This window comes from Aquarana catesbeiana, linkage group LG05 (assembly GCF_042186555.1).
Source record: "Aquarana catesbeiana isolate 2022-GZ linkage group LG05, ASM4218655v1, whole genome shotgun sequence".
In the NCBI taxonomy this organism is placed as follows: Eukaryota; Metazoa; Chordata; class Amphibia; order Anura; family Ranidae; genus Aquarana; species Aquarana catesbeiana.
The window spans coordinates 164,734,221-164,758,091 of record NC_133328.1 but is presented as its reverse complement, the minus strand read 5'-3'; positions in this window follow the sequence as shown (position 1 = coordinate 164,758,091).

Sequence of the window (23,871 nt, the reverse complement as noted above, 5' to 3'; positions counted from 1 at the left end):
AATGAAAAAATCCATCAAAAAGATAGCAGAAACATTAGGAGAGGCAAAATAAACAGTTTGGTACAACAGTCTGAGTAAAGAAGAAGAAGTAAAGAAGAACGCACTGGTGAGCTCAGCAACATAAAAAGGCCTGGATGTCTATGGAAGACAACAGTGGTGGATGATTGCAGGATCCTCTCTATGGTAAAGAAAAATCCATTCACAACATCCAGACATGTGAAGAATACTCTCCAGGAGGTGGGCGTTTTATTGTCAAATTGTTAAGTCTACAATCAAGAGAAGAATTCACAAGAGCATATACAGAGGGTTGACCACAAAGTGCAAACCATTCATAAACCTGAAGAATAGAAAAGCCAGATTAGACTTTGCCAAAAAACATCTAAAAAAGCCAGACCAGTTCTGGAAAAGCATTCTTTGGACGGATGAAACTAAGATTAACTTGTACCAGAATGACGGGAAGAAAAAAGTGTGGAGAAGGCTTGGAACAGCTCATGATCCAAAGCACACAACATCATCTGTCAAACATTGTGGAGACAGTGTGATGGCATGGGCATGCATGCCTTCTAGTGGCACTGGGTCATTGGTGTTTATTGATGATGTGACAGAAGACAGAACGGATTAATTCTGCAGTGTTTAGAGATATACTGTCAGCCCAGATTAAGCCAAATGCAGCAAAGTTAATTGAAAGGTGATTCACAGTACGATGTACGATCCAAAACACACTGCAAAAGCAACCCAGGAGCTTTTGAAGGAAAAGAAGTGAAATATTCTGCAATGGCCGAGTCAATCACCTGATCTCAACCCAATTGAGCATGCATTTCACTTGCTGAAGGCAAAACTAAAGGCAGAAAGACTCACAAACAAAGAACAACTGAAGACAGCTGCAGTTAGAGCCTGGCAAAGCATCAGAGAGGAGGAAACCCAGTCTTTGGTAATGTCCATGGGTTCCAGACTTCAGGCAGTCATTGCCAGTAAAGAATTCTCAACAAAATATTAAAAATTAACATTTTACTTATGATTATATTCATTTGTCCAATTACATTTGAGCCCCTGAAAATGGGGGGACTGTGTATAAAAATGGTTCCAGTTCCTAAAATTTGTACTTGATATTTATGTTCAACCCCTTGAATTAAAGCTGAAAGCCTGCACTTTCCAAATTAATTTGGATTGTTTAGTTTTAATTTTATTCTGGTGGCATACAGAGCTAAAAGTATGCAAATTGTGCCTCTGTCCAAATACTGTATATATGGACCTTACTGCATATACAAAACCATTATACATTTTCTTTAACCGCTTGCCGACCAGCCGCCGTTATTATACCGTGGCAGGTCGGCACGTACCCGTGAACCGTCGTAGCTGTACGTCAGCATTTTAAGCGGGGATAGCAGGCGCGCAGGTGCTGCACTGTGGGGGTGCCGATGAGCACTGGCCACACGCGATCGTGGGCACGAGAGCCAGAACAGGGACAAGTGTGTGTAAACAAAATCCCTGTTCTGTGAGGAGAGGAGAGACAGATCGTGTGTTCCTACTAGCTAGGAACAACGATCTGTCATCTCCTCTGGTCAGTCCCATCCCCCTACAGTTAGAACACACATGAGGGAACACAGTTAACCCCTTGATCGCCGCTTAGTGTTAACCCCTTCCCTGCCAGTGACATTTACACAGTAATCAGTGCATTTTTATAGCATGGATCGCTGTATAATTGTCAATGGACCCAAAAATGTGTCAAAAGTGTCTGATCTGTCCGCCATAATGTCTCAGTCCCGATAAAAATTGCTGATCACCACCATTACTAGTAAAAAATATAATACTGATAAAAATGCCATAAATCTTTCCCCTATTTTGTAGATGCTATAACTTTTGCGCAAACCAATTAATAGGGTTGTTCCGATACCACTTTTTAAAGACCGAGTACAAGTACCGATACTTTTTTCAAGTACTCATCGATACCGATTACTGATACTTTTTTTTAATGTCACGTGACAGTGTTTTTTTGTTTTTTTTTTTACTATTTTTTGTTTTTTTTTTGTTTTTTTACAATGCTTTCTTTTTTTTTCTTTTTTTTAGGGAGGGAGGGGGTGGATGGTGTCTGTGTGTTTTTTATTTTAATTTTTATTATTTTTTACAATAATTTTTTTTTTTTATTATTTATTGCAATACTTTTTTTTTTAATCAGCCCTGTTGGGGGGCTTAGTGAGATATCAGGGGTCTTAATAGACCCCTGAAATATCCCCATTGAGACAGAGAAAGAGACCGAGGATAGCGATTCCCCAGTTCCTTTCTCTGCAGCCTCAGCTGCATTGAAAATGAATGGAGAGAAGACAGCGGCTCCTCTCCATTCATAAACTGAGACATCGTAATCACAGGAGATTACAATGTTTCAGTTATGTGAATGGACAGAGTCAGTGATCACTGACTCTGTTCATACATCAAAGGGAGGAGGATGACATGGAGAGGGACAGCAGAAGGGAGGGCGACATGGAGGAAAACTGGAGGGGGACAGCAGCAGAAAGGAGGGGGACAGCAGCAGAACGGTGGCGGACAGCAGCAGAACGGTGGGGGACACGGAGGAAGAAAGAAGGGGGACAGCAGACCGGCGGGGGACATGGAGGAAGAAAAGAGGGGGACAGCAGAGCGGCGGGGGATATGGAGGAAGAAAGGAGGGGGACAGCAGAACGGCGGGGGACACGGAGGAAGAAAAGAGGGGGACAGCAGAACGGAGGGGGCATGGAGGGGGACTGGAGGAGGATGCGGTGACAGTCAGCGGTGATCGTGTGTGGGGGAGTTACAAGCACCGATCACCGCTGTATAGATCATTTCACTAAAGCAGCTGAAAGGGGGGGGCTTGTAACTCCCCCACTCACCGATCATCGCTGACTGTACAGGTATCGGGTGAAGTATCGGGAGCATTTGCTCGAGTACAAGTACTCGGGCAAATGCTTGGTATCGGTGCTGATACCGATACTAGTATCGGTATCAGGACAACCCTACCAATTAATATATGCTTATTGCGATTTTTATTACCAAAAATATGTAGAACAATACATATCGGCCTAAACTGAGAAAAAAAGCTTTTTTTAAAAAAAAAAAATTGGGTATATTTAGTATAGCAAAAAGTACAAACTATTGTGTAATTTTAAAAAATTGTCGCTCCTTGTTTGTTTATAGCGCAAAAATAAAAACCACAGAGATGATCAAATACCACCAAAAGAAAGCTGTATTTGTAGGAAAAAAAGGACGTCAATTCTGTTTGGGTACAGTGTCGCACGACCGCGCAATTGTCAGTTAAAGCGACGCAGTGCCGTATTGCAAAAAATGGCCTAGTTATTGAGCAGCCAAATCTTCCGTGGTTAAAGGATAAGTTGGGTGGAACAATTTAACATGTTCCAGCAGCTGCAGCCATTCTCCCTTCTTCCCCTCCCCAGTGACAGCGGGCGGGCATATTCTCCGGGGGCCCGCTGTCACTGTTTGAAATTAAAGAGGTTGCAAATGCAGAAGGTTTTTTATCTTAATGCATTCTATGCATTCAGTAGCCCCCCCAACACTTACCTGAGCCCCCTCTCTGTCCAGCGATGTCCATGAATGTTTCAGCCATCCGAGATTCTCCTTCCTGATTGGTTGAGACACAGCAGCAGCACCATTGGCTCCTGCTGCTGTCAATCAAAGTCAGCTAGATAATCAGGGGAGAGAGGGGCGGGGTCGGGTCGGGGCTCCGTGTCTGGATGGACACAGGGAGCTGTAACTCATCTCGGGTGCCCCCATAGCAAGCTTTTTTCTGTGGGGTCACTGCACAGGAGGGAAGGGCCAGGATCACAGAAGAGGGACCTGAGAAGAGGAGGATCCGGGCTGCTCTGCACAAATCCACTGCAACAGAGCAGGTAAGTATAACATGTTTGTTATTTTTATAGGAAAAAAACGAGCCTTTACAATCACTTTAAAGTGGCTGTGTGGGGCTCTGCCTGCCCGGCCATGCCATTCATTCACAGTCCACTGTAAATGGGAAACTACAAGTCCCAACAGCCTTTGTGGCTGTTGGCTTGTAGTTTCAATGAACTACCATGGTGCTGTTGAGCGCTCTGGTAGTTCATTCATTCTTCCCATCAGTGTGTATCTGTCTGCCTGTACGATGTACGAGCAGACAGATACACTGAGAAGTCTGCAGGAGTACTGCATTGCACCCTCCATCAACTGATCGCGAGTGCAATGCTTTACAGGTTTAGTAGAAAAATAAAATAAATGCACATTTTTTTACCTGCAAAAAAATGTGCATTTATTTATTTTTTTTAAAAAAGGTGAACTTATCCTTTAGGACATCTGTGTTTTTTTGTCCACTCTGCTCTGTTACTAAAAACGAAAAAACGATGCAGGTTTCTGAACAGTTCACTTTTTCATTGATAATTTCAATAGGCTTACTTAAACCCAGCAGGCTAAACAAAAATGGCAACCACTCCAATCAATTTATAGCTAGATTTTTAAAGTAAGTGTAGCACCCTGTAGCTTAGGCAGGGAGCTCCTCACAAATTTACTTGCCAGGAGTAGTTATCCTGCTTGATTGATAGAGATCCATTGACTTCTCCCTAAGTTTGGTTGCACTTTTCTTTTCTACCACTAGGTGGCTGGGTACTTGGTGGTACGCAGCTGTGCATTTGTGCATTTGTGCCTGGAGTTGTCCCTGGAAAAGAAGGAAAACTGCTTGGAAATGTAGTTTATCCAGAAGGAAATCGATGAACTGTAACCTGCCCTGGACTCTATGGGGGTTATTTACGAAAGGCAAATCCACTTTGCACTGCAAGTGCACTTGAAAGTGCACTGAAAGTGCACTTGGCAGTGCAGTCACTCTAAATCTAAGGGGTAGATCTGAAATGAGTGGAAGCTCTGATAATTTTATCATCCAAACATGTGCAAGCCAAAATGCTGTTTTTTTTATCCTTCTTGCATGTTCCCCTCGGATCTACAGCGACTTTATTTCCAAGTGCACTTTCAGTGCACTTTCAAGTGCACTTGCAGGGCAAAGTGGATTTTCCTTTAGTAAATAACCCCCTATGTGTTAGTTAGGTAGATTAGGCTATAATAGAAGGGTCAATTCTCACTTTGCCTGTGAATAATGGACTGAACCATATGTCTTGACTGTTTCTAGTGTGGTCACCAGATGGCGTAAGCGGTGCTGACCTGAGTGAACTTTATTCACATTAAGTGCTGATGTAAATTTGTTGATCAATGAGAAGAAAGTGGTATTCTCTATGGAGGATGGGATCTGCTTCCAAAAATGTAAATAATGCAATGTTCTATAGAGTGTATTTACACTGCTTTGCTGTCTTCAGCTGAAGACAATTGAAACTTGCTTAATCACATATGTATATACTGCACCAGGTTACCATAGAATAGGATGCATTTGCATTGCTGTTTACTCTCTTTCAGGTGTTGAAAGTCTGCTGAGTCTGCACGTCTTCCTTGGAGATACAGGAATCTAACCGGACGACAACCCTAATCCTTTCTATATCGTGTTATTACTGTATATATTAGATAGATAGTCAGGAAGCAATATCATTGCTATTGTTTACTTTTAAAGCTGTAGATAACTATTTTTGATATTTCCTTGACATATGTGATCTATTATCTCATGTGTCTAATACCATGTTTATTTCCCCACACACTGTTATTTGTTAATTCTTTCCCTGTTTCCCTACCTATCCCAGTTTCTGCCAGGACATCTGCTCTCAGGCTTTAGGGCTATAAAATTACTTGTTCTGCAACTCCAAGACGTAGTTGTTTGGGCAGGGGGAGCATGTAGCACCCTGTAGCTTAGGCAGGGAGCTCCTCACAGATTTACTTGCCATGAGTAGTTGTTATCCTGGTTGATTGATAAAGATCCATTAATTTCTCCCTAAGTTTGGTCTTGTTGCACTTTTCTTTTCTACCACTAGGTGGCCGGGTACTTGGTGGTACTAGATATGAGAAGGACAACCCAAGATCAGATTATGAGTATATGGGGTATCTCAGCCAGTGGGCAGGGGTTTTCTTGAATCCCTTGGCCTACTGGAAGCACCTATATATTTGGGTGGAGTCCAGTGATCTATGTTTTGTGCCACCTGGACAGCTGTCTAGGTGGATGTGTGTCATACGCCCCAGGCTGCTAGGCCTGAGATTGGCCTATCCCAGGGGTATCTGGCTGCCAGGCTGTGTGAGGATCTAACCAGAAGCAAGAGGGCAGTGCAGGGTTGGGATTGTGGCTTGCAGTCCAACCAAAAGTAACAGTTCTGCCAGCCGGAGAACCTGTCGTGGTCGACGGTAAAAGGGGAGCTGTCGCCACTAAGGGACCAACCACCTTTCCCAGGGACCACAGTGAGTAACTGAAGCAAGTATTCTCACCGAACGGGCACGGTGGAGAATCTGGAAACTTCAGGCAGTGATCAAGTCAGGCACCCAACCAGCGGAGGTGACGCTTGCAGAGCAGCCTTGTGTGTCAAGCCAGGGACCGAGTTGGTCAGCAGGGGTGAAGCTTGAGAAGTATCTGGAGTGCCAAGCTAGGGACCCAGCACGGAAGCATGGGTGGCGTTTGAGGGAGATACTACCACAAAGATTGGAGGAGCTCAAGGGATTCAGAGTCAGTGAATCAGAGGGTCTAGTGAGAGACCGGGAGCTCAGTGTTGAAGAACTACAAGAGGCAGTTATAGTGAAGCTGAAGGAACTGTTAAGTTTGAGTTAGGAACTGTTAAAGACTGTTGCCATAGGAGACAGCATTCCTGCACATGCGGATGTGGTGCCTTGCCGCGGCCTTTCCCTGGACGGCTGTCCTCCTATTGAAGTTTCGTAGTCTGGCAATTGAATCTACAACTACTCAAGGAAGGGTGTCCTGGCCTTAACCCTCCTTCTCCCAAAAATACAAAAAAGGACTGTTAAAAGAAATAAAACCTCTTTTACATCCAAGAAGTGTCTGGCGCCCAATGACTTTCACCATCTTTGCACCCACTATGCCTCACAACCCACTACATATGGAAGGATGTCAGCTATCTTTGGCCTTAGAGGTCCTCATTAGACTGGAAAAGGCTAAAGACTTTGCTACATAAGGTACATCGGAAGGGCTTTGGACAGAACAAACACAATACAAAAAATTTTCCAGCACATCTACCAGCTAGCCAGCAATAAAACACAAATGACATTGTTTAACATTTGAGAAAAAATACATTTTAGTCGCACAACATTTGCAAATATACAGTTTGTGAAAGATGCACTGCTTCCAGGCTCCACTGCGCAGTGTGGTCCCTTACCTCTAATTTATGAGGGCCTCCATCTTGATGCAGATATACCAATAGATAAATTGAAAGAAAGTATGCCTGGCAGTAGCCCATTCCTCCTTAAGGATGCAGGGATACACCAGTAGCCTGGCTACAGGCAGAGGAGGGAGCACCAACGGATGGGCCATAGTAAGCCTATAGGTGACATCACTGCACAGGCATTACCAGCCAATGTCGAGCACTCTCTCTATTTCCCTGCAGCCACCAGGGGGAGATGACATGACTTGACCTGTCAGTGTTTACAGTGGTTTTTGCCCAGGGGAACCTGGGAACCTGCAGACACAACAGTGTGTCTGTGCAATGATCTAATGTTCTCCAACATACATTAGAAAGGCATTCTATAATTCCATAGACTCAGCTATATCTGCACCCCCCGCCCCTTCCCCATGTCAATGAACAACATCTGGACATAAACAGATTGTGCATTGCAACTGGTACAAACTTTTACAAATACGAAATGTTCTTATTTGAGTAATAAGAGGATGGCCCTTATTATCCAAATTACCAATATACCTCTAACTTGAAAATTGCAAATGTGTTTGTTTTGTTGGAGCAGTTTAAAGTTTCCTTTATTTGGTTTAGTGCCTTCTAATGACACACAAGAGATCTTATTAGAACCATTAAAATGTCATCCAGATTTTAAATTGGCAGCGCATTTCAACTTTGCTCTCTCCTTTGCCCTACATTCATGCTGTTGGCTTTTCAGCTGTGCAGCTGTCAGTTTGTTTTAGATTTATGTTAGAGATTATGTAAGCTACTAGTTTCAGATGTCTTGTAAGGACACTATGCTGCAACACATTTTTATACTGATTTATGATTTACATTTACATTTATTATCTCTCCATCCTCCTGAATGCATTGATTATTCCAAGTTTCTGCTTGCAGTCTGTTGATGTGACACCTGTGTATCATACTGCTAAACATATCTGTTGGCAGTGTATCCTACTTCTTCTGTCTTCTGCCTTTCAAAGAGAGATGTACCCTGGCCAGAAATATTACTGAACCTCAAAGAGCCTATATAAAAAATAAAACGTGTGTAATGTAGAAGTACCACAAAGCTGGGGGCATACAAGCTTTTACCACCACATCCCCATAATGATAAACAGTTATTTAAATTAATCGTTGTTAATCGTGAATACAATATTGGGACCAACTTTTTCTTGCTGAAGTATACCCTATTTAGTCTTTATAATTTAGTTTGATTCCACGCTTAGGTAATGTAAATGTGGCTGCTGCCTACCCCCGAAAAATTCCACAATCTGAAGCGTTAGTATAGAGTAGAATTGGGGGAGGGTAAATGCGCTGCCAATAATCTAAAATGTGTATGTGACACCAGTAGTGTCAAAACAAAATCCTAATGACTATTCATTAATGTGAACCTTCATACGAAATTCATCAAATCTGATCCATATAAGGTGCTAATATAAAATGTAATATGCTTGATTTGTGCAAAAAAATACAAAAATGATCATCAGTTGATACCAACAAATGAATTAATAAAGTAAAAAAAATATAAATAAAGTGCTAGTGCAAATAATCATAGTACAAATCATCGCAGCAGGAAATTACAAAAAGGACCTGGGGGTCCTAGTAGATGATAGACTCAGCAATGGCATGCAATGCCAAGCCGCTGCTAACAAAGCAAAGAGAATATTGGCATGCATTAAAAAGGGGATCAACTCCAGAGATAAAACGATAATTCTCCCGCTCTACAAGACTCTGTTCCGGCCGCACCAAGAGTATGTTGTCCAGTTCTGGGCACCAGTCCTCAGGAAGGATGTACTGGAAATGGAGCGAGTACAAAGAAGGGCAACAAAGCTAATAAAGGGTCTGGAGGATCTTAGTTATGAGGAAAGGTTGCAAGCACTGAACTTATTCTCTCTGGAGAAGAGACGCTTGAGAGGGGATATGATTTCAATTTATAAATACCATTCTGGTGACCCCACAATAGGGATAAAACTTTTTCGCAGAATGGAGTTTAACAAAACTCATGGCCACTCATTAAAATTAGAAGAAAAGAGGTTGAACCCTAAACTACGTAGAGGGTTCTTTACTGCAAGAGCGGCAAGGATGTGGAATTCCCTTCCACAGGTGGTGGTTTCAGCGGGGGGCATCGATAGTTTAGATAAGCACCTGAACGACCGCAATCTACAGGGATATACAATGTAATACTGACATATAATCAAACACATAGGTTGGACTTGATGGATTTGTGTCTTTTTCCAACCTCACCTACTATGTAACTATGTAATAATGTTCTTATTGTGATTTTCCAAAGTGACTTGTGCAAAAATTCATCACAGCTTCTGTGCAAAAAAGTGAGTTCCACTCGTGCTCCCCTCTCAGTTCCACACTTACCAGAAAGCAGTACCCCTGCAGGGGTAAAACACATGTATGCAAAGTAGCCTCAGGTCTTGATGTCAAATGGGATAGCATCCTCCGCAGCGTGTTAGATCATAAGGGCGTTGATTTACTAAAGGCAAATTGATTGTGAACTTTGCAAAGTACAGTTGCACTCTGCGAGTGCAGTTGCTCAAGAGCTTAGTAAATGAGGTAAGGCTTCACTTTGCAAAGAATACCCAATCACGAGCAAGGAAAATAAAAAAACTGCATTTTTACTTGCACGTGATTGGATGATGGAAGTGAGTAGAGCTTCTGCTCATTTACTAAGCTCTGGAGCAACTACTCTTGCAGAGGGCAACTGCACTTTGCAAAGTGCACAGTGTATTTGTCTTCTGTAAATCAACCCCAAGATCTGTTTCACATATGGATGGATGGGAAAGATTGACACTCATAGCGTAAATCTGATAAATTAGTTTTATTCAATCAATTAAGCAGTATCTTAGTTCAAAACAAGCACTGTAATAGCATCAGGGACAGTGACAATATAATATCAGTGGATCTAGGACAGTAAAATCACAATAAGAACATTATTACTTTTTATCATTTCCTGCTGCTGTGAGAAGGGAAGGTTGTGATCCTGTGTTCCTACAAAGCAGGAACACGGATCTCTGCCTTCCCCTAGTACAAGCACCCCCCCCCCACACACAGTTAGAAAGCACTCCCTAGGCACACATTTAACCCTTTGGTCGCCCCTGATGTTAACCCCTTCCCTGCCAGTGTCATTAGTACAGTGACAGTGCATATTTTTAGCACTGATCACTGTATTAGTGTCACTGGTCCCCAAAAAGTGTCACTTAGTGTCCAATTTGTCCCCCACAATGTCGCAGTCCACCTATAAGTCGCTGATCACCACCGTTTTACCAAAAACATGTAGCAGAATACATATTGGCCTAAATTGATGAAGACATTTTTTATTAGCCATTTGAGTTCCCAATGCTGTACCAAAATGGTGCAGGCATAGCAGCAATTGGTTTTAGAGCTGTCCCAGCACTGTTTTAAAATCCAACATGTCCCTGTGGTTTTTTTCAGGTCCCTGCAGCTGTGGTGCTGACACTGCTGTCAGGAGCTGATCGTTTGAATTTGATACACAGTGCTCCATTGAAGAGTTTGTAGGAGATGTAAACACAACACTTCAACATGGTGTTTACATTGAGTACGAAGGCGCAGGCAGAGCTGTACCAGCATTGTTCTCCCTTTCCCTGCTGTAACAGATTGCTGTAATGATGATCAATTGCTTGCTGATTGCAGCAGGCAACAGATCACTACTGTGATCACAATAAATCACTGCATGGTGGGATCTGGATCTGGTCCGCAGTGACTCCAGATCCAGACACCCCCCCCATGAAAAAAGTATTTAAAAAAAGTAAAAAAAAGAAAAGCTAAAATAAAAATTGTATACAGTATATATACAGTGTCATTTTTTTTTTGGATTGCCAAACCTGTGATAAAGTTGCTCTTATGCTACGTTAACAATTTATACAGACAATTTTTCTGCTGTGCATGTCACAATGTAGCATAAAATAGGAAAAAAAAGGTCTCCTAAAGTCTCCTAAAGTAAATTGCATATGTTTACCTTGAGCCTTATCTTTCCACTGTGTTACATTAAAGCAGAGGTCCTGCCAATTTTTTTTTTTTTTTAAGTCAGCAGCTACAAATACTGCAGCTGCTGACTTTTAAAATATGGACAATTTCCTGTCCAGGGCGCCCGCGATGTTGGCACCCAAAGCTGATCTGTCCCTCGGCTCTTGAGTGGAGGCGCCGCCATCTTCAGTAAGGGAATCAGGAAGTGAAGCCTTGTGGCTTCACAGCCTGGTTCCCTACTGCGCATTCGCGAGTCGCGCTGCGTGATCCCACAGGTCCTTGCTGTCTTCTGGGACCTGGGGGGGGGGTGGAGGAGGCATCGGATATGGCAGATATCTATGCCCGGAAGTAGGAGCAAATACCTGGATTATACAGGTATCTGCTCTCCCCTCCCCCCTGAAAGGTGCCAAATGTGACACTGGAGGGGGGGGGGGGGATTCCGAAAAGCGGAAGTTCCATTTTTGGGTGTAACTCTGCTTTAAACTAGCACTAATGTGAGATCACTTTACTCAGCAGACTTTCTTGATTATATTTTGGGGTAAATATATGGGGATGTGCAAATTACATAATTGCTATGTTGGGAAAAACTCCCCGGAAAAGCTGGGAAGAGGGACTCAGTTGGAATTTGAGGGGCCACGTTTGGTGGGAGACATATTTCAACCCCCTTGGTCCTTTTCAGATAAAATCAATACATTTATTTAATATACCATAAGAAAAGGCAAATCTCTTTTTGGGAAATTGGGATATGGCAGGGGGTTGCATTGCACCTGGAGTGAGTGGTTTTGGTGCACAGTGATTTTCCTTCTTTTTTTGCAAGGATGCAGGAAGGTATTGCGAAAAAAAGCCAGCTCCTGAATGGATTGTCGGCAACAACTGCCTGATGCATGCTGATCACCTCAAGCTAAAAGTTATAATGTAAAAAGTAAAGACCCTAATTAATAGAAAAACTAGCTAAAGTATCTATCAGTATATTTTGGACAGTTATTGGTCCTTAATAGTATTTTTTAGGTGCACAGATCTATGCACGTAGGCAGGGCACATAGGAAGTATACCTCAGAACTGCAAGTGAAAGAACTCAAGCACAGTTTGTTAACGTAGATGTAAACCCAACCACTAAAATCTCATACGTTTTAACTTGATAATATTAATTGGAAAGCCTATTTATATGAAAATAACAGCTGGTGATAATCATTTTAGGGTCCTTGTTTGGGAACTGTGTATTATGGGGCAACAATGCTCTTCCTCTGTTTCCCACAATCTTCAGCCTGTAAATCACCCTGTCACATGCTCTCACAAAGGATCTGTGCTGATCCATAATTGCCTAGGCATATTCTACTTTTGTCATGCTTTCAATAAAAAAAGGCCTGTGAAAAATAATATTAAAATCAACAACAATTAGAAAATATGCCTTGTGGAAAAAAAACACATGCAACCTGTTATGACTGTAGTGTGGACAGAGGCAGGCTGTAAAAATGCTGCAGGAAATCGGCAGTAATATGATTTAACAAATCCCCCACCCATTGAATTTTCTAAGATACACATCATTTTGCTACCAAGGGTTCACATCTGCTTTAAAAGACCTACCAGTGCCTACAAATTCTCCAGTAATTTCTCTGTATGCACTCCCTACACTTTCTGTATCACAGTTAAAACGTGTTGTTAATATGGCTGCTATGACTTATCCCTTTATAGTAAAAGGGCTGACTTATCCACAAGGCAGAAAGTTATGCTTACTAATTCCTGCATTATTTTGCCAGGTCCTCAAACTCCTAACACAGGATTTGCCAAAAAAACCCATGGTAGCAGCAAACCCAACCTAATCCTGAGCCTGAAGGTTGTTACAGTGGATTCTCTTAGGACAATGAATTTTCCGTGTCAGATCAGAATTTTATATTTCTAAGAATTCCACCGTCAACTCTAGAGAGATACCCGATTTTTTACTTTTGTTACCCTGCATGATATGCAAATCTTCCTTGATTCCTCTTATTCATCTGAAGTTTGACACAGCCGGCTTCCTTTCACAGCTGCCATGTGACTTGTATTTGGGAAGACAGTCATGATGGGTTCACATATGTAAAAAGGCTGTTTCGGTTAAGGTTTTTGAAAATTGGACAGCATTTAATAATTATGTTTGAGTGGAAGACAGCGCTGGACTGGTGTTACTCGAGGCTGCCTCGTGGAAAGTTACTGTGTGGAAGGTATAGAAGGAATTGCTTCCAATGGGTTGTATCCCAATTGTAGGTGGTAAGTGATAGACCCCGTTGGGGTATAGGGTTGCTACCTTTCTGATAACGACAATAGAAGAGTTACCGCAGTGAACACTTGGGTGGTTGGAGAGGAGAGCCCGATGTTCAAAAAGAAGAAGGTCTCACTTGATTTAATGTGGATATGCTTTCTTTCTCTATACCATTCACAATATGATTCTAAAGACTAACTGTGGATTCTAATTTATCTTGAAATTATATTTAACTACACAAATGTTTTTCTTCTTTTACTTTGTACATATCCTATGGCCTAGCTATGGGTTTTTACTATGTATCTTTTTCTCTATATACTATCCCTGAAGGGGGGGGGGGGGGCTATTCCCCCGAAACGTGTTGTTGGCTCTACTTGTTTACTTTTATCTCCAATAAATAACTATAAAATTCATCAAGTGAGACCTTCTTCTTTTGGACATTGGGCACGTCTCGCTAATAACCAAAGCATTTAATAATGGATATCGCATAGTACTACTTGTCATGACGCTGCATACTATGCTCTGTTTTTTGTTCTTTGGATGTAAACAAGACAAAGCGTAGCTTCACATTTTCTTTATGCTGAGTGTAATTCTGAGTATCTGTTCTTATTCTGAACGTATGAATGTTGTTCTGTAGCACTACTATTATTTTGTATGTATGGTGTACTTCTCTGTACCAATGACTAAGTCTGCATACACACTGCATGGTGGCACTTTTCTTGCATCCTGAAACAGATTTTTTTGCCATTTGTTGTTATTTGCTAAGTGCACTGTGCAGCTTCATTACCCACACAGCATAAACAATCCCTGGAGTTATTTTCAATTTTTACAGTAGAATTATTTCCTTTTTTCTCCTAATATAGTATTTTCTTAGATTATAGTTCATTTTGTTCTAAATTCTATACCTGTGTGTGGAAGAAAATTTCTCCAAGAGTGATTTTTACTGTATGTATACAGTAGGTAAGTATTAAAGATATATTTGCGTAATGCTAACATTCAGTAAAATAAATGAGTGGATTTAGCTATTGCTTTCTTTTTCTTCTTCTGATTATAGTGCATTCAGTTTTAAAGGAAACTTATACTGAGAGAAAAATGTAGATTGCCACTGCAAATCTCTGCTTCCAAAAATGTTTTTTTGCTAGGCTTGTCTACTGTCCTGCTAGCATCAACACACTGAGGCATTGGCCATAAAACAATTGCATGGATCAGATTTTGAAGTTTTTCTCCCACTCACCTGCTGTATTCTTGTTCCAGGTCAGCTAGTCAAAGTACTGAGGTCAACAGCTTTTGCATGACAGTGAGGAGACTAACATTTACAGAATAACATACCTCCTAACTTATTGAGATGGACACCTATCAGCAAAACGATGTAGGCATAGGACACAGCCCCTTAAAGGAGAATTACACACAAAAATTGGGACTGTTGGCAACTATGTATCCAGTTATAAAAACCTAGAGATTAAAGAGGGTCCAGTAACAGCATGTCCTCATTTAAAATATAAAACAAGGTTGTAGTAATGATCACCTGTTAAGTGTTCGCAAAATCTTCTACATTTCTGACATAGGGCTAGCAGGTAGATCAGGAGTTCTGGTCTTCTTAAAAAGTAAATAGAAAAAAATACAATGAGTATATAGAAGAATAACAGCAATTAATAGTGTTAATAAGTTCAAACCACAGAACACAACAATGCAAGAAAGTATTTTTTTTTGTTTTGTTACAAGACTATATAACACATTCTCCCTTTTTTCTTAACAAAGAAATACAGCATATAAGCCAATCTATATTTATATGAATGGTGCATAACCTATCATTTAAGGCTATTTGCTCAACAAACTGGAAGTGCAACTGAAGGTTGAAGGCAAACCTGAAAAATATATAAAAATATGTAAAATTAAAGCACTGTTCTGTTCCCTTATAGACAATATCTCAGTTCAGACATATATGTTTAGATATGGTGCCCTGGGAGGAAGTACTTGCATAATTTTCAAGATGCCACACAGTAGGCGTGCTACACATGAATGCAGTGTTATCTTGTGGATGAATGGACAAATATCAATGTAAGCTCCATTACTAGATATCAGCATGGTTATGTACCTACACTATGATACCTACTTTCACTTTGGGTTATCATTTTTGTAGGTCAGCAATTTGGATTGTTATGTTGATTATGCACACAGTTTTATAATGTAGTCACCTGGACTGTTTTGTATGGTGGTCCTTAGATAAAATAGAGAAAACTGTACTTTTAGCTTTCAGATCACAGTGTTACCATTGCTACTACTGATCCTATAATTAAGTAATGGAATTTGTTAAAGTGTACATTACCCCGGCATTTCATCTTAAATAGACACTGCCCCAACCTAAGATGGCTGTGGATTTCACGAGGGGCACCAGTGTCCAATCGGAAAGCTGTTCCCCTGGTGACCACAGGAAATCATAGAGGAACCAAGTTCCTCATGACTTCCTTACTTTTCTGCATTGCCAGTTCGATCGAGCCCCATCTACAATGGGGAGTACAGACTGCACCTGCCAAAATGTGGATCCTGTCGAAATAGCATGTTGCCATATTTACCACAAAGCATCATATGAAATGGAACACCTTTTATGACCAAACTTCAATTATGTCAAGATTCCCAGATCAAATCAAGCATTGTCAGTATGCATACGTTTTCTTGACTAAAATGATAAAAAGGTTTAACTTTATTTGGTACACTGTTTGAATAAATACTCTACTCAGATTTTTAGATTTAAAATGACAAATCTACAAAAAATGTGGAAAAAATGTGTCCTAATTTGTCTACAAGGTTGGCATAGACCTTTCCCTGAACAGAGTTGTTCAGTACCCAAACTGATTTTTGCAATCCATAACAGCACAGTTCTATTTGATTGTTTTTCCACTTTATATCTTGCAGCGATTACAGGAATATTAAGTGCTAAACAGATTCTGGCTTCAGCAAAGGGTAAACAAGTAATTCTCCTGATGCAAGAGACCTTTGTAGTGTAGAGAGAGGATTTTATACCACCCTTTATAATAGCTAACCCACAACAATCAGTATTCTTCTAGCATAGTTCTTCAGCTCTTCTCTGATGACTGTGTATGAACATCTCTTTTGCTTTCTATTCCATAGTTTTTCTTTTTTTTTTTTATCGACCACCCACCTCCCCTGTCTACCAGCTAAAGTGGCTGTAGGGCATCATTAATGTTTACTGATCTGAATGTATTGAATGGTAGTAAGCTTCTCTGAATAGGGATTTTCTTACGTGCTGTGTGATAGGTTACTATTATTTATTCATGCATGGCTCCTGCTTCTGTTGTATTGACATCTTGTAGGAAATATAATCTGCCCATGTGTTAAAGGAAATATTTAGCAATTTTGTATATATTTTCTTTATTCATTAGGATCAGGGTTGAAAAAAAAGTAAAACAAAGTTTTCTTTAATCATGTAAATGTGAAATATTGCAATGCTGAGTTCTCATATAAGTGACAGCAAAAAAAAGGTGGTCAATCAAGTCTTCCTTTTACTGTTTTTGTTTACTTTTTGGTTTTATTTTTTTAATACATTTTTCTTTAAGGTTTTTTATAATTTTTTTTTCTGAGGATGGACATACAGTATTGTTATCCCAATGGCAGATATCTGATGGGGACCAAAGTGATACTGGGACTTCTCTTGAACCTCTCGTTCACAACCCTGAAAGTGGTGATAGGGAATGTGAGGATGCGGAGTGGCATGAGCGCCAGTGTTGCTGACAGTATTGGATCCTGTGCAACTGTCAGGCGTGTGGACTAGATGACTGTAGACTAGAAGTCTGGAAGAAGACACAGGAATACCAAGGTACCAGATTAGACAACAGGAATGTATCCAATACACAGGCTGAGGTCAGTAGCATCTGGACAGCAAGTTTCAAATCGAGAGAGAGAAGTTGAGTCAGGAGTGCAAGTCGAGGTCAGTAACTGCCGGACAGTGATGTACCAAATCAGAAATCCGGAATAGTGTTAAGGATACAAGCCAGGGTTAGTGACATCCGGGCAGCAGAGTTACAAGGCAGTAAGCAGAGTCCAATAGGTAGTCCAAAGACGCAACAAATAGGCAAAGATCCAGAGGCAGATCAGAACGCAGGCTGGGTCATACACAAGAAGGCTGAATTAGCAGGTCAGGTTACAGGTAATTAAGATCTAGCTTAGCCATCTCTCTCTGCAGTGCTTCAGTTTATATAGAGGATTTGTCACCAATGCCAGTGCTGAGCATGCAAGCACGTTCACATACATGCTGCAAGGTGCGCATGCTAATGTGCGTGCACATGCTTCCTAATCAACATCTGGCAGTCATCCTATGCACAGTCCTATGCACTGTAGTATACACAAGTGTTTTCTTATGCTGGACATTTCTTACACTCAAGTGTGTTTAAATTAATTTACCTTTGATTGGCTTACTAATGCTAGAAATCTGAAAATTATCTACTACTCTTTCAGTACAATAATACTTTCTAATATTACCTTAGAACTTCTCTCCTAATAATCCCAATTCATGCTCCCATGTTCTTGACCTCAGCTTCCTGTTAAAAATACTGACCTCTTGAACCTTACTTAAAGCGTAACTGCACTTTTGTGGAGAAAAATACATCCCCCCCGGGTGATCAATATACATTGCAAGGATTATAAAAAAACTTTGTTGCAGATTCCTACCTTTTGTTATTCTGAAGAAATCCATGTGTGTTTCTCTGTGCCTCTGTTCTGAGTAGGTCTAATGGTAGTGGTTTCATAATTATCTGTCAGGTGTGGAGCTACAGAGCACTAATGAGGAAATCTACTGTGCCTGCATCCCTTTAGATGGGTTCCTATTGAAAGCATCTCTCAAAAAAATGAAATTTTTGTTGCAAGGGATGCCTAAAATATGATTTGTATCTTAGGCAGACTTCTGGGAAAATTGGCAAGCCAATCACACAAGCAGGAAATTGTGTTTCTGGGGAGTGGTCAGTACATCTAGCCATATTGCAATGTATTCTCAGAAAATTACATTGGCTTCAGATTGAAAAGGCGAAGGAATTTTTAATAACATTCGATCACAAAATGATTAGTGTCGCAATCATATGCGTTATATTATTTTTTCTTTATTTGTTATTTTTTTTCCCCACGAAAGTGGAGTTACCCTTTAAACTCTTAATGCAGTTGAGGTTTTAATGATGCCCCCCTTCATACAGACTTGTATTTGATATGAATCCCACACTGTATTGCTTAATGTACAGAATATCTGATCATTACCCATGTACTGTTGTTTTTCTTCTGTAAAATACAATAAAAAATATATTTGACTCTAATTATGCCCCCCTTTTCCTTTTTCTCTTGAGGCCGGACATACGTTGTATTATGTTCCTTCAGTATCTCCTAATATATTCTGTCATTTAGACCTTGGGCAGTGACATCACAATCTCCACCTCATCCAATCAGAGAAAGTTTTATATTCATTAAAAAAATACAAGGCTTTCTCTAAATGGCGACAGCAAAGAGCAAGCACACCCAGACCCAGAAGACTGCTGCTATCACTGAAATGGCAGGAACTACTGCAGTGGCTTGCAGCTTACACAGGGATTGGTAAAGTATGAGATATGAATACTTACGTTGGTCCAAGCTAGCTAAGTATGTAAGCTAAACTTAAGCTTCATTATATATTTAGGGGGGTTGATCGTGCATCACAATGTTTTATTTGAGATTTTACTCCTGGTTTTATGCATTAATTAATTTGCTTTTTTTATTTATATTTATTTATTACTATATATATCCACACAAAATAAATAATGTCCTTGGTTTGTATGCTCTCCCTGTGCTTACACAGGTTTTCTCTGGGTACTCCAGTTTCCTGTGTGTTAGTGAGATATGGCCTTTAGATTGTAAGCTCCTTAGAGGGCAGGGTTGCCCATAAATTCACAGACAGCTTGTAAAAATCACTCACTTTTTACCTCTCTGTGAATGGGCATTGAATGCCTGGAAAATATATGTCTATGGTCGGCTTTGAAACTGTGCATATGCATTTCTGAAGCCAGCCAAATGCTACTTGAGCCATGCGCTATGTAAGGAGTTCACACAAAACCTTCCCTCTACCACCAGGTGGCACCACTTGCATCTACAGCATGTCTACTAGTACAAGCTACATGGCGCACACAGGTAATAGAGGCGGACACAGGAAGAGCAGTGCTCTCTGGGAAATGTAGTCCCTGGCATGTGTCAGATTTGAAGCTCTGGGCAGTCAGGTAAGGTGGACAACAGAGAAGTAGGTTGGTGTATTTCCGCCTTTTATTCTGTGTCACCAGCTCCCAGCAATGCCCCTTCTAATAATCTTTCCCATATCCTGGGAGTACACTGCAGAGTGACTATGTCCACGATTGGTGCACGTGCTTGGGAGCCTCAAACACTTGAAGTAACCAATCAGAATCTGTCCTGTGCGTGTGTGTGACTGCCTATTCATTTCTACGGGTTATTGCACAGAACAATCATCAGTAGGACCAAGATAAAGCTGGGTCTGTCATGTGATCCTGATTTGTTCTGTTTTTATACAAAGCCTATTTTGTATTTTGTTTTTGTATGTGAGGCTACCTGGTGAAATAGTCTGAATTTTGTAAAGTGATATTTTAAAGTATATCCAATACAATTATCTTTGATAGCGCAGGGAAGGGTTAATGGCCCATTCATACATAAAGCGAAACTTCACCCAAAAAAGGAAGTTCCTCTTTTCTACCTCCTCACCCCTCTATCACTTTTAGATGCATTTATTTATTATTTATTTATAGGGAGTGGGCACCTGGTTTTTAAAGGGGAACTCTTGGGACTCTGATGTAAAGGGAAACTCTGAGGGCTGTGATGTAAGGGGGAACTCTAGTGACCAGAGATCCCCTTACATCAGTTTTCTTTTGCACCACAGCGTTCCCTTTTACATCAGGGTCTGCAGAGTTCTCCCAGTGGACTCTGATGTAAGGGGGGACCCTGCAGACTCTGATGTAAGGGGAAACCCTGAAGACTCTTGTGTAAGGAGGAAGTCTGTGGACTCTGTTGTAAAGGGGAACTCTGATGTAAAGGAGGCATTCTGGTGTAAGGGGGACTCTGATGTAGGGAGGGACTCTTGGAACCCTGATGCATAGGGGAATGCTGGGCACTTTGCTATAACAGGGGATTCATGTGAAAAGAAGGTTCATCCTGACTGCTGTACTCTATCTTGTTTTCTATGTTTCTTACTCCTGACCCCTGCACTCTATACATTATGTTGTACATTGCATAGTCCTGATCAAGGTGTTCATGGTCCCAACAGTTGTTGGTTTTAATGAAGTTCCTCTTTAAGGTCAGCTCAGTCAGACAAAATTATGCTCTTTTTGTATGCACAAAAATATATACAATGGAAATATTTTGGTTTGGGAACCGTGAAAAGCCTGAAGTGGAACTCTTGGAACCATTCTTACTGGGGCAATGACTACCTTCTCCAGAAGGCTAGCGAAAGTTGAATGAGATCTGGATCGTGATCTCATGGTATTCAGAGGTGAAATTAGATTATCTGCTATGGGTTAGGGCACATTATCACTGCTTTTGTAAGCCTTTGAACCTGAACAAAGGTGCAGCAAATAAAGTTTAAACTATGATTTCAGGCCTGGATTGTGACTCTGAGACTATTAGAGCCAGACGTTTTCATCACACGTTTACGTAATTACTTGCCGACCACCTAACTGAAAATGTACATCTCATTACTTGACGTTAAATACTGCTGTTATGGCAGCAGCTAGCTGCCATAACTCCAATATCTTTTTTTTCGTTAGGTGGCTCGATTGTCTATAAAAGTGATCCCAGTGGCGCATTCACCGCAAGACCACTTTTATAGGCGGCGGGAGAGGTGGCCCCTTCCCGCTGCTTCCTGGTCCATCCCAGGCTTACCAGAGCTGTCGGTGCAAAGAAGAACCTTAAATAATGTAAATGGGATTTTTAAGGGCAAAATTATTGAAAAAAAGGGGAAATTAAAAAAATAAAAATGTTGTTTATACAAAGATTTAAAAGCAATTTTATACAAACAGCATGTGTACAGACAAAAAACAATTGTGATATATTACAGAAGTGGCAAAAAGTTATTGAATCCAACGCGTTTCGAAATAATTAATTTTTGTAATCTTCTTCAGGGATAAGTTTTTGCCATTGTCTGAAAGGCACAAAATGTAATATAAGTTTACATAAATCTTACATATTTCATAGCATATATATAAGAATAGACAAAAAACTTACAAAGGTCGTGATCGACATAAAGGTTTTTCAATGAATCATCGAAAACTTCCACCTGATCTGTAAAGGTCTTTTATCGTGCAAAAGAACCCCCAGATAATAAAATCCAAGGAGAGGCGCCAAACTGAGCAAAGCGGCAAACCACTAAAAAGGACGGAGATGTAGGATCAGAGCTGTCGGTAAGCTCGGAATTGATCGGGTGTGGCCAATGGCTAGGCAGGAAGTCGAATGAGGGCAATTTGGCCCCCACTTGGCTCTATGCCCTTGGAGGACCAGAGTGACCTCCAACGTCACTTTTGGTTCTCGGGCAGATAAACGGGATTTTTATTTTCTTAAAGTTAAAATGTTTTTTTTTTCTTTTAAGGGTAAATGAGAGATATACAGTCTTTTTGACTCCAGATCTCTCAATAAAGAGGACCTGTCATGGTTATTTCTATTACAAGGGATGTATACATTCCTTGTAATAGGAATAAAACTTATTAAAATAAAGGGACTGTGTAAAAATCAAAAGTAAAATAAATAAGAGAGCATTTTTTTTTTAAAGTGACCCATCCCTCCGTGCTCACGCATGGAAACAAACGCATACTACTTACATACTACACGGCGCGATCATTAGAGCGAGAACAATAATTCTAGCGCAGGACCTCCTCTGTAACTCTAAACAGGTAACCTGTAAAAAAAATGTAAAGTGTTGCCTATAGAGAATTTTAAATACTGTAGTTTGTTGCCATTCCATGAGCGTGCCCAATTTAAAAGCATGACCTGCTGGGTATCTATTTACTCGTAACATCATCTTTCACCGTATACAAAAAATTAGCCTAACTTTACTGTTTTTTAATTTTTATTAATTAAAAAATAAAAATAAAATTGCGTTTGAAAGACCGCTCCACAAATACAGTGTGACATAAAATATTGCAACGACCCCCATTTTATTCTCTAGGATCTCTGCTAAAAATATATATATAATGTTAGGTTGTTCTAAGTAATTTTCTAGCAAAAAATATAGATTTTTACTTGTAGACAACAAATGTCAGAAAAAGGCCTGGTCTTTAAGGGTCTGCCATCAACCTAAAACATTGCAGGTGAAAACACAGACAAATCTAGTATTTTAAATGCTTTCTTACAGTATTTTTAGTTTCCATTAATGATTTTTCATTAACTTTGAACTTGCTATAAAATGTGACTACTCTAGGAGAGTCAGTTACCTAGCACAGCCTCCTCCCTCTTTGGGGGAGGAGCAAAGTGAAATAGTAGAGTGTTACTTAGGTGACAGCTCTGAGTCTGCATGCCTGCTGTCATCATATCCAAGAGGGTGACACCCAGCAGCAGTCTCTGGGTTTTTGGATGTTAACACAAGGAAGAGTTTAGGTATATAACTTTTTATCTTTTAAAGTGTTACTAAATCCAGGACCCTGCATTCATATATCTGGTCTCCCACAGTACACAGAACATGGAAATGCAATTATTTTAGTAAATATAAATGGCTAAATACCTTTTCTCATCAGCAGTATACAACAGTCTTGTGACTTCTATCAGTGTCTGGTTAAAGCTTGTAGGAGGAGTTTTCATTCTCTTCTGACATTCCTATGAGGCTGTAGGACCCCCGACCCTCTGTCTGGACAGTGCTGATTGGCCCTGTGGTGATCACATGCACTCTTCCAAGAAAAAAAAAATCTCTCTAGCAATACACACCAAACTGAGCATGTGCAGAGTGCCTCTGGCTCTGTTCTATCAGGAGATGGATTGGGGACAGTGGAAGAAGGGGAGTATCAGAGAAAACAGGGTCAAACAGCCTTTTTACACAATGCGGATGATTAACACCTTGGGTTTCACAGTGAGTATAACAAGCATGCTTTACTGCATATACAGACTGATTTTACTGTGGGTTTAGTAACACTTTAAATATTATTATTTTTTAAATAGCATGAAAAAGGTTTAGAACCTTCCCACTGTAGAAGATCAGCTTCCTTGCTTTACAATTATTGGGACAGGAAGTGATGAGAAATTTCACTAAAGGTGACACAAGCAACATTAAAAACCTAACTGAAGTTTTACCCTTCATATTCTTTTCAACAATAAGGCTCAGTTCACACTAGTGCAATG